The 12,407-nt window shown below is 41.3% G+C and overlaps 1 long non-coding RNA gene across 1 annotated transcript in view; it reads left to right on the forward strand.

The window, feature by feature from the left end:
* The window catches only part of LOC122088781, a 2,032-nt gene extending 682 nt beyond the window's left edge, over positions 1-1,350 (forward strand). The window contains exons 2-3 of the long non-coding RNA XR_006143147.1: positions 131-202; positions 1,092-1,350. This is a non-coding gene — a long non-coding RNA (uncharacterized LOC122088781). The remainder of the gene's footprint in view (positions 1-130; positions 203-1,091) is intronic.
* Positions 1,351-12,407: the final 11,057 nt, after the last annotated feature.

A 12,407-nucleotide genomic window follows, 5' to 3' on the forward strand; every position in this document is an offset into this window, starting at 1 on the left:
TAGTCATAAAACCCCATAATTTGAGAACAATTTCAAAGAAAAGAGAAATAGGAAATGAAGCTAGAACATGTGCCTAGGGTTTCATTTCTCTATGGGTGATTTATTTTCTTAAAAACCTTATGTGTCCTAGGAGTATAACCAAGAGGTGACGAGACAACGCGGCACGAGGTCATCAGCTGTCCATCATCACCTAAGACTCAAGGTGAGGGGATTTGTGTGATTTTATTTTATGGAATGTTTATGTTGTGATACATATGTGGATGAGCATGTTAATTTCATATTAAAACTTGTTACTTGTGTTGGATGTGGATGTTGCATAATGACATGAGTTGTGAATGGAGTGTGTGTGTGTGTGTGACTGGGATGCAGGGTAGCCGAAGGTTGGATTCCGGCACTGCATGCCTAGGGTGAATGTGTGTGTATGAGTATATGTATCGGAGATTGGGGTGCAGGGTGGCCAAAGGTTGATTCCGGCACTGTATGCCTAGAAGGTGTGTGAGTATGATTGTAATGTGATGTGGTATGTTAGAATGTCTTGGGCTAGGATAACCACCCTGGTGCTACAACCCTTACCAATAAGGGTTTACGTTTGGCTAATCCTACTGTCCGACAGTCTGAGGTTAGGGACGATTTTTGGTAGCTGAGGTGCGTAGCTGCCAACGTCGTGACAAACCCTCATGCGATGTTAGATTCAGTGGTGGGTATGCCCTACATGTGATGTTGGATTCGATATAGTGGTATTATGGGAGATTATTAATAGAGGTTTACCCGGTACCGAAGAAACTATGTAGGGACCGGTATGCTCCTAACTCACAACTAGCTTGCATCCTTAAGGACTGATAAACGTACATTTATGACTAAGGATACCACCTATGTTACAGTAGAATTAATACCCATTATAGACTTAAAAATCTATTCATTAGGTTTGTTTGCTACTAATCCGGATCATGGCATTGTATTCATATAACTGCATTCATATTGGTTTGGTTGGGCATTTACATTATTTAATTTTATGATTTGTTGTGGATGTTTGTATGCACCCCTCACTATGCTTCATGGAAGCTCACCCCTGTTGTTACCCCCTTTTTAAGTATGGATTAAGGGAATCATACAGAGACTATGGCTGAGGAGCTGGCCCTCTACGGAGGTGACCTTTGGGATTAGAAGCTGGTCATGCATGAGGACGTCTGTGTAGGCGATGATTATGCTTTCGGAGCATGTTGATGATGAGAGTATTATCTTCCCTTTTTATTTTGTTTACATATCTAATGTAGCCCTAGAAGCATAACTGTAATTAATAATCTATTGTGAAAACATTTCGGTAAATATGGTAAATATTATTAGACTTCACCAGTTATGTATATTTAACTATTATTATTATCTTGTGATCGTAGAATCATTTCATAATTTTATACACTTAAAGTATTGCATCATGGATCATGGATGGATTGTAGACACGTGTGTGTGTCCATGTCACCAGCCTTTAGGTGAGTGGAGGTGGGGTGTGACACATGTGATGGGAGAACCATTTATTGACTATTATTATTAGTTGTTACTCTTTTTTACACATTTTTTAAGTAAACAACATGGTTGAAAAACCATGTTTTTTTATTCGACTTATCATTTTCAAAACATGGTAAATCATTTGAGTCAAACTTGGTCAAGGTGTCATTTTTATTATCACTTTCCTTTTTCTCTTTTTCCAAGCGAGAAAGGGAATGAGGCTATCGTTGCTTCACAATAAGAAGAAAAAGAGTCCAGTATTGAAGACAAAAAAAAAAAAAAAAAAACTATTGTTTTTGTTTAGTTGTAGACCATACCTATGATCTATCATTGGTATATAGCCCCTAAAAAAAAATCAATGTTTGCACATAACTCAGGCCAAAGCACCGAGTTAATAAAAACTCAAACTAATCCAGACTTGGTTGATCTGGTCATTTCTTAAACCTAGGCGAGTCTTCATGACTTTCAACTGGGTTTTATATTTGGAAAGAGAGTGTTACCTCTTGGAGCATGTTTCAGCGAGCGCAATCAATAGGAGGATCTGCATGAGCATCTTCAACAAGGGCAATGCGGTCTTTTCGCATGCCAAGGGTGGACCCGGACCATCTCTAGTGCATTAGCCCCTCCAGCATATGGCTGATAGCATTAGGGCACATATCTCAAGTGCATCATCCGTTACACGATGGGGGGGACTGGTGCACTCGAGAGGATATCGTTCCGCTAGGAGGTAACATTCTTTCTTGCATTTTTTTTCTCAACTCGGATGACTTGCTTGAATTGAAACCTATTTTTCTAGCCATGGTACATATGTGACATATCAAGATTTACTTTTAAATACCCCACTCTTTCCCTTTATATTGAATAATGTATTCAACCAAAAAAAGATACGACAATAGCAAAAATGTAAGGTTACAAATTATTTGACACCTTAAGGGATGCCAATTAGAAAAGCCCATTAAAAAAGCATGGGAAATGTCTTTGGTAGTACTGGTCTATTTGTGTACTCCTATGAAGGTAGAAACATCAATGTAATAAAAAGAGTGGGAAAAGTAACTCTACTTGGTTGCGCACACCCTACGCCCAGACACAAGAGTGCACAAAATTATCATACACCCTTGTGAAATGAAAAATCTTATACATGTTAATACCCTTGCACACGCTCTCATTACCCATATACTAATCTGAGAGTCACATGACCAGGTATTACAAATAATACTTCGAAAATAGATAGACCTCGCAATGACCCTCACCTCTTGCTCTCAGTCCTCCTCTCTCTTGCCAATGAAATATTTCTATCTTCCTTCAATTATCATGTGTTTTTTCACTTGATACGCACAAACTAACTGCCTAGCAAGATGGTGACATATGGCGTCCAGCTACAGGAGGAATTTGGAACACTATAGGAAGCTGAGGACTTTGGATACCAAGATAACTAGGAGATTTGAGTCCACCTTCAGTAACAGAGTCATAGTAGGACTCTGCCCGCCTAAAGACAATATGATCCCTAAATGATGAGAATATTCCCCATAGAAGGAGGAGAAGTGCAGAAAAGGATCCTCTAAAACCACCGCAAGCTCATCAGAAGCAAAAAGGACATTCCCTTATAGGACTCTATAGGACTCGATCCTAAAAGAGAGATCCAAGGGGGTAGCCAGAGGTGAGTTCGCTAACTCACTCATCATTGCTCTTTGAAGATTGTTACATGGGTCTCTAACTTGGGCGTCGAAGGACTAATCCCGGAGCCATCTCTGGACCTCTGCCTTTTGTACCATTGTAGGACAGACGCTCAATCTTTTACAGATTCTCGGCAGCAACAGATTGACACCATCCGTGGGAACGTTAGAGTAATAATGAAAACTTATGGTAGGAAGACAACGCAGGCACGAAAAATGAACGTAGGAGAGCCTTTGACACCTTGACCACCCCCGGTTGCCAAAGGTGAAGCGACAAAATGATGATTAGGAAGGTCCCCTAGGTAATTAGCACTCAGTTGAAGATCAAGTACGCAAGGATGCCAACCCACCCCCTGTTCCGGCCGAAGGACAAAAGCATGTGACCAGAGCTCAGTTTGATGCACTCTAAGAGAAATACGACCAATTGGCTGACACAATGCGAGAGGTCTCAAAGGTTGTAACCTAGATGAATAATGGAACAACAAGAAATCATAGCATCGAGCCAGAGTAGGCCCGAGATAAAGATTAAAGCAGTTCGCAGTCGGTAAGGTCTGGGAGAAACCCTCAGAGTCGAGCAGCAAAGGAGAAATCAACACCCAAAGAGGAAGCATAGCCCACCACGGAAGCCAGGCAAGAGGAGCCAGCCAAAGGGACGAAGATCAGGGGTTGAAGCAGATGATTCTCGACTTAAAGGATGAAATCCAAAAAGTGGTAGATAACCAGGAAGGAACATATGAGCTGGATCTCACTAATGACACAACTTTAGCTAATAAAGTAATGAGGGATCCACTCCCTGTTGGGTTTCTCTTGCCTAAGTATGACACTTACGATGGAATGAGAGACCATGTTGATCATTTGGAGGGGTTCAAGGTTGCAATGCAATTCCATCGGGTCTAGGAAACATTATGTGTCGTGCGCTATCCTTAACCTTCAGAGCACTTACAAAACTATGGTACAACCGCCTGCCTCCAAAGTCGATTCATAGCTTCAGAAAATTGAGCCACATCTTTGTGAAGGGCTTCTCTAGCAGCCAACCCCTCCAAAAGACTACATATATTTGTTGAATGTCAAGCAACGCTTGGGAGAATCCCTGTAAGATTACATGAAATGCTTTCACCAATAGAAACTTGGGATCAGAGGCATGGATGCAGAAGGAAGAGTTCACGACCCTCCAAGGGGGTCAAAGATAAAGATCTGAAAAGATCCCTAGCAAAACATGCACTAAGAAACTTAGCCGAGCTAAAAGCCTGATGTGAGAAATACATCCATATGGAAGAGATCCTCGAGGCTGAAAAGAAGCCCAAGAAAAGACATGAAAGGAACAAATCTCAAGAGAGGAAAATAGGGCTTCTGAGGGAAAAAGGCAACGCTCGGAACGAAATCGAGCACCCAGTCCACCGAAGAAGTTTGAAAGGTATACCTCTCAACCAAAGGAGAACTGATGTATTGATGCAGATAAAGAATTCCTCAGACGCTAGGGTACTCAAGTGGCTGGGAAAAATGGGGCGACACCCCGAGAGGTGTAACATGGACAAATATTACGACTTCCATAAGGATCATGGTCATGACATTGAAGATTACTGGCACTTGAAGGGAGAAATAGAAAGCATGATTTGGAGAGGGTACCTAGGCTGATTTGTCGACCGGGAAAAGGAAGATTCCTAAGCTGATCTCGGTGATGGCCAAAGAGACCAAAGAGACCAAAGAAATGATCGCCAAGGACAAAGGAGCTATCATCATGAAAGGAGAGAACAAGGCTGCAGAGACAATCAGAAAGGCGAGGAGAATGAACACCCTAGAGGGTCGAACCCCATCCCTAAGGTGACCAAGGCACTCCAACCAGAGTCATAGCTACTATAAGCGGAGGACTGGCCACAGGGGAAAACTCCCTGTTAGCTAGAAAGGCCAAGGCCTATGCCAGAAGCATGCATGTAACTGAATGGTCGAATAAAAAGGTAAGGAGTGGAACAATAATCTCCTTTTCAAACCGAATAATCAGACATCATACCACACACTTGACTTTTCAAATGGTTGGATCCTCATTTGAACTCGGAAGACATAAGCCCATTTCCTGCAAGAGAACCTTTAGCCTCATAATCGTCTTCAACATTTACAAATGCTGTGAACCAGGCCTTTAACGTTCGTCCAACAGTTCCGCAAGATCTTCATCACTCAACTCCTCCTCTTTGGGAATAATAGGGAGGCAATGGGATTTTCTAGCTTCATTCTTATGCTTTATCTCTTCATCACTCTTACCCCAAATATTAGTAACAATTGAAAAACAGTGGATTTGGTAAATCTACAAGTTGGACACTAAATTTTAACCAAAAGAAGAAACAAACCATTGGATCATCTTCAAAGAAACGAAAATAGCTTTCTTGCCACTGAAACAAACTATAACACTCCTCAGCAAACTAGGCTAAGATTATACCAGTGTATCCTCATAAGTCAAATTTAATTACAAGCATTAGAGACATACCAACTAGATTGCCAGTACAGATCTGGTAGTGAGGTAAGAGGAAACTAAAAAGAAGAAAATGAAATGAAACAAACATAACTCCTTTCAACTAACAAGTTTCAAGCAATGCATAGAATATCCTATGTTCACACATAAAAAACACATAATATAAAGAGAGAGAGAGAGAGAGAGAGAGAGAGAGAGAGAGAGAGAGAGAGAGAGAGAGAGAGAGAGAGCTCAGTAGAATTGAACTATTGGGTAATAGATTTAGATATGTTTACCCATGAGAAAACTTGTATCCTAAAACCAACCAATTGACCATCAAACATAAATTAAGGCAACCCAATCATAAACAAAGAATAGAACCTTCATAACAAAGACTACTAAAGAGTTGATGCAAAGTTTATAAAGTAAACAACATAGTAAAAAGGTAAAAAACAAAACTATAAAAAATGGAACTACTCACCACTAAAAATAGACTAAATAATAACCGAAACAAAGGAAAAAAATAAATAGAAATAGAAATAATAATAAATAAAATAGAACCACTACCTAATACAATGATCTACTACTAATGGGTATCAACTGTGGGGCCTAGCACCTGGGTTCTATCAATATGATAGCCCCTAAACTTGTCATCAGCCCAAAGAGCTGCCATGGAGGGAGGATGCATGTGCCTCCTCCTTTGGTAGACTCTAAAGCCACGGTCAGGTGGATTGATGTCCTCGTCAACTATCCCCCGCTTAGAAGATTTCACCTCTAGTGAATAATAGCTCGTGTAGTACTCCAATAGGGCCGAGTTGCTCTTCTGTAGCTTCTCAAATGTGATCCAAGTGTAGTCGATGTCGGGTTGTCTGGGCCATTTTCCTAAAATCTTTGTGGAAACTCCTGTGTGTGTAGACACAACTGCCTCATCAAGGATGTCCTCAACTTCTTTAGCTCTTTTATCAAACTTAGGTATAGGTGGTAAAGAAGTAGTAGGAAGGGAGGTGGCCTAATGAATCTTCTCTAAAGCAACTGATTTACCTACCATTTAAGCTCAAAAATCTCCTTGGAATTTATACGATAAAAATACCACCCACCAATCTGGTAGTGACAAGTGGCCTGATGCAAGGGAAGTGAGCAGTTGGCAGAGGCTGACCCCACCTATGACCTCAGAAATACCATCATCTCTGGAAAGACGAGGACATCAATCCACCTGACCTCCTAGGTCATACTTAGAAAGACCAACCTCCTAGGTCATCCCTTAGCCGAGCCAACCTCTCGGGTCATCCTTGGAAAGACCAACCTCCCAGGTCATCCCTTGGCCAAGCCAAACTTCTAGGTCATCCCAAGGAAGATCGACCTCCCAAATCATCCCTAAGAAGACTGACCCCTTAAGTCATCATTAGGAAGACCGACTCCTCAAGTCTTCCCTTGGCCAAGCCGACCACCCAGTCATCCCTGAAAAGATTGACCCCTCAGGTCATCTATTGGCCGAACTGAGGATCTAATCTGATCTCTCTCGCCAAAGAGTCTGATCTGATCTCGCGATTATGGTGATGACACCGAGGGTCACGTGTTGCCAACTAGGAAAATTTTATCGCTTGGAGCTCACAAAAGTAGTCTCTAAGAGATCTACTCGAATACCAATCCGAACCAAACAAGGTAACACTTACCTAATGGGACTCTTCTAAGAGATTTACTACCAAGAGTGAACTACTTGTTAAAATGAGACTCTCAAGCACCTCTGATCATCCACTATCTATAAATATCAAGGTAAACCCCCCAGAAAGGAGACCAATCACTTTATAGCGAAACTCTCTGGATTATCTGTCGTTGAAGAAATTTGACTTAGGCATTAGAGAGTCCCTCATTAGTTCTTTTGTGCAGGTCTAGCGTGAAGACCAAGTCCTGCGAGGAGGATCACCCTGGTCAGATTTTACCTCATCAGATTGGCATCATCAGTGGGAACAACAGTAGAAAGCTACAATACCAACATCTCATGGACAAGGATAAATGAGCCGTAGAACTAGCCACAATGGTATTCAAAGAATCAGCTATGGTCTACCACCACTGTTACCCACGCCAAGGGTTGAATATCAACCCATTCCTAAAGACTTGAATAGGGTGCTTGGTGTGATGATCGACCCATCCATAACAATGAGGCCGATCCGAGTAGAATGGATGGGCAAAGGTGAGAGAATCACGGGCCAAAATGAAAAAATAATCCTACCTTAGGAGAAACTAGGGAAGGAAAGAATTGACCTACTGTAGATGCCCAATTTTGTCACCCTCCCCCAGCTATGATGACTCACAGATCATGGACGCAACCTTTTTCTTTCAATCAACAGAGATGACAACTGACTAAGGTGGTCTAACCCTATAATTCACCTTTCACACCAAAAAACCCAGAAACCCTAGAGCCTAGGAAAAAGTGGGGTCCAATTATGACATAGCATATACAGAGGAATCAGGTCCAAAGTGACCATACGGATGGATAGTACTCGAAAACACGATTCCAACGATATATGGTACATCAAAATCGGACTGTCAGATCTCCTGTAATCACCCTAAAAAATCAGAACCTATACACACCACCAGATCAAAATTTGAAATATTTTTAAGAATATTCCCTCGTGGCCCCATGAATCAATGGTGGCCCCCGTAAACTTCCCTTACCCAATGAGAGCCGAGATGAGAAAAACACTCAGAATTTCACCCCTTTGGGATCCAAAATTCTATAAATAAGCTCCTATTTCCATCCCAAGACACACTTGGTTGGTTTATATAACCCCCTCCCTTGGGTGAGTTAATCCCTTCTTGCCTTTGCCTTTGTTAGCCCCCTTTTAGCCCCTCCCCTAGTGACTTTCCTCTCATCCTTTTCCTTAGTTGGCCTTTGGTAGCCTCCCCTAGCCTCAAATCTGCTGAAGTGCCACCTAAGCTTTAGCCCTTTTGTAGCCTCCCCAAGTCGAAGCTCTTCCGAAGTGCCGCCCAAGCTTTAGCCCTTTAGTAGCCTTCCCTAGCCAAAGCTCTGCCGAAGTTCCACTCGAGCCTTAGCCCTTTAGTAGCCTTCTGTAGCCGAAGCTTTTCCAAAGTTCCACTTGACCCTTAGCCCATTGATAGCCTCTCCTAGCCAAAGCTCTGCCGAAGTTTTATTCTGAGAACTAGCCTCCCTAGTTGAAGCTCTGTCGAAATTCCACAAAGTCTCAGCTCAAGAATTACAATTTCCCTAGATGAACCTCTGTCCAAATATCCAAACGACCATCACAGTCAACATCTCTGAAGAAAGGAAGTTAGAGGCCAAAGCCACTTTCCTTTGAGCCTGGAGAACCCACAAGAAGATCCATATTCATTTCAGTAAGGGGCCCACCCCTCTTGACCCGAAACATGGGTTAAGTTCAGGTATAATCATTCATCCAAATTAGCATAATGTAGACCTTTCATTTGTATTGTGGCAGTGTATATATGTAACAATTTAGTCATGCATGTGGTATAGGGATAAATGTAGAAAATGTTTGTCCTTAAGCATTTAGTTGGAAGAACGGTTGAACCAAGTAGATTGGGTGCCTAACACCTTCCCAATTCTACAACCTGACACTTACCTTATTCTCTGAACCAGACCAATTTTTGGGCCCTTTCGGTGAGGATTGGGCCACCCTTGGGTCTTAGGCCCATAATTCTAGGTGGCAACTCCAAACGTTTTTTACATTATCCCAATCCCCCATATTGGATTGTCACCAACAACTCGCCTCTAAGAGGGTATACCTCCAAAACCACTTCCTCCCTAAGAAGAGGATGAAACCCATGTAAATTTGGCCCCCCATGTTTCCTTGGGCGGGGACAAGGTGGCGAGGGCCCATTGGAGGGTCGACGAGGAAGAGAGAGAGAGAGTGGGCTGCTACCCTCACACCTACAGGCCTGACAGTGTTCACCATTATGCATTTCAGTCCTAACCACCTCACAACCAATGATCGTCTTCAATGAAAAGACAAATGAATGTGGACTCTAACTCAACCAATACATATGATAATTTTTTTTTGTAGAATTTCCAATTCAAAGTATTAATAAACTTCAAAGGTTGGCCATAAAGACTACGAAAAGTCTTCGAGACAAGAAAGACCAACCCGACCTGATCGACATAGACCACGTCATCTATGAGAAAAGAAAGACCAATTCAAAGTGATCGGTTAGAGACCTCAATCATGAGGAAGGAAAGACCAACTAGACCTGGTTGGCAAAAGACCTCATTCGTGAGGAAAGATAGACTCAAATTGGTTAGCAAAAGAAGATCTCATTTGGGAGGAGAGAAGGGCCGACCCTAATGGTCGGCAAAAAGAACTTCATTTGCGACGAAAGACAGACTGACCCAACGTGGTCGACAAGAGACCTCTTCTATGAGGAAAGGAAGGGCCGAACCCAGTGGTAAAAAACATACCTCATCCATAAGGAAAGAAGACCAACCCAATCTGGTCAGCAAGAGAAGTCCTCATCCGTGAGGAGAGAAATTCCGACCTAACCTGGTCGGAAAGAGAACTCTTCCACGAGGAAAGGTGTATAACACCCTGATTTTAGGACCCAGCCTTAGAAATTGAGAATTTTACAAGAAAAGTGTATATGTTGGAAAGGAATTCATAATAAATAGCATAGGAGAGGGAGAAGGAATAAGGGGATCTTAGTGTAAGTGTTGAAGGGGCTTGAGAGTGCATACAATAGTGGGAAGGGGTCCCACATAAGGTGGTGTACTCTAGTGAAAATGTTGGACAGCAGAAAACCAAACAGAGCATAACCGGCTGGAGAAGTTTTGGACAATCGGCCTGCCAGTCCTGGGGGAGAATGCCCAGAATTGAGGATTTTCCTCTATGGGGCAATATATCTTTAATACTATATTAGAAGATTATCCTAAGCACATTTGTCTATGTCTTAAAGAACAAATTGATGTAGTATTCACCATGCTAACTGTCATTCCAAAGTCTGATTTAAGAATAACTAAAATGTACCAGTGCATCATCTAAAAAAAAAAAAAAGTGTTTGCACTAGTAGTTGAATTGTTGCTAATTAGGCAAGAGTTTTAGGTTTGCATTACCCACTAGGTTAATTACTTGAATTGATAGCCTATAAGAATGGTTCATACTCCCACCTTTTGGCCATCTTGTCTTAAAGGTCTACCCTCCAAATTGAACGGATCAACTAACCTTTGTGATCAATTATCCAATCTCCTTCTCCCACAATCCATAAAAAACAAAGTTGGAAACGACATTTTGTTTTTGGATGAATAAATAATTTCATTACCAAGGGAGAAAAGAATATACAAATGAAGAAGAAGGAGGGGTGGTGGGGCAAGGCCTCCACCACTCTGCAAATGAAATCAGCACCAAGTATCTTAGACGAGATAACAAAAAATTTCGCTGCAAAATGTTGAATGCTCCAGCTGACAATATGAAAACAAAGACCATGATTCATTTTGACATCCTGATAAGAGCCGTAATGGAGGCTATTGAGACCTCTAGGCTCTAGAAAAAGTTTATCGTCAAGTGCTCTTTCATCCTTCACAATGTGTTAATCATATGCTGAACCCAAGGCATAATAAGCCAGCACCCTTATCTTCCCAAGGTTCTAATTTCAGTTGAAACCCAAAGTAGTTGAAAACTTAATGCCTACTAAATTTATAGGTCCTGTGGAGAAAAAATCTGCTTGGTTTAAGGGTTATATGTTCAAGATGAAGTAAACCTCACTCTAAATAGCAAGAAATCATAAGAAATGGAAGGATATTTTTTACAAGGTTGTCAATGCGTAAAGGCAACCCAAAGTTGTGGAAGGGCGTCTAGGTGCTTATATTGTTTAATCAAGCATCCAAATGGCATAGAGGAATATCTCTAATAGATACTAATATGTTATTTCCCTGCATAAGAAAAACTTAAAAATGAAGGCATGCAATTGATAAGATTGCAACTAAGCTGGAAAAAATAAAAAGAATTCCAAACAAGCAATGAACTATAACATTTCAAACTATCTTGATCACATGACTTCAAGATTGCAACAATAGATATGTTCCAAATTGAATATTGGAGGAACTCAAGACATTTTTTTTTTTTTTGGATGAATAAATATACATTAACCCAAAAGAACAATATACAAGGGGAAAGTGGGGGGAGGCACAAGGCCAGCCAAGGGAGAGCCCAATTCAAAACATAAAGACAATTATTAATGGATACAAACCCTCAAGGGGGATGGGGGAGAATAGAAGATGGGAGATTCCAAGAGTCAACAATATGCCTATTTTTGGGGGAGTTGGGGACCAAGCGAAGTGGAAGGTTTGCGATCTTGGTGGAGACATCAAAATAGATGGCCTTCCAAATCCCATCAAAGGTGCAGGAGATGGACGTCCATCTACGGAGGTTCTTTGATGAGCACATTTATGTGTGAAATCTAGGGTAATAAAACATGCATTTTATAGATTTAGAATGGAGCTACCTTGGGTTTTACTCTCTTTTTGCAGGTTTTGTATTTTAAAGACTTTAAGCATTATCGGGCGTCATATCTCTCCAACAACAACTACCTAGTGTAGTTGGTGAGCTATGGTGTGCAATATTCCCTTACTCACCAGGAGGTCTCAAGTTCGAATCTCATGGTTGTCTTTTTTTGGAGAATTTTATTGAATATTTCCTACTTTTCACTCACTTAAAGCACTAAGGGAATGGAGGGCATTTTCACATTAAATTAGAAGCAAGGAAAATTGTGGAAGGGGTTCCTGCACAGGAAGAGAAGAAAAAAAAAAAAAGAAAAGAAAAAAA

The sequence above is a fragment of the Macadamia integrifolia genome, chromosome 9, assembly GCF_013358625.1.
Source record: "Macadamia integrifolia cultivar HAES 741 chromosome 9, SCU_Mint_v3, whole genome shotgun sequence".
NCBI classification, from domain to species: Eukaryota; Viridiplantae; Streptophyta; class Magnoliopsida; order Proteales; family Proteaceae; genus Macadamia; species Macadamia integrifolia.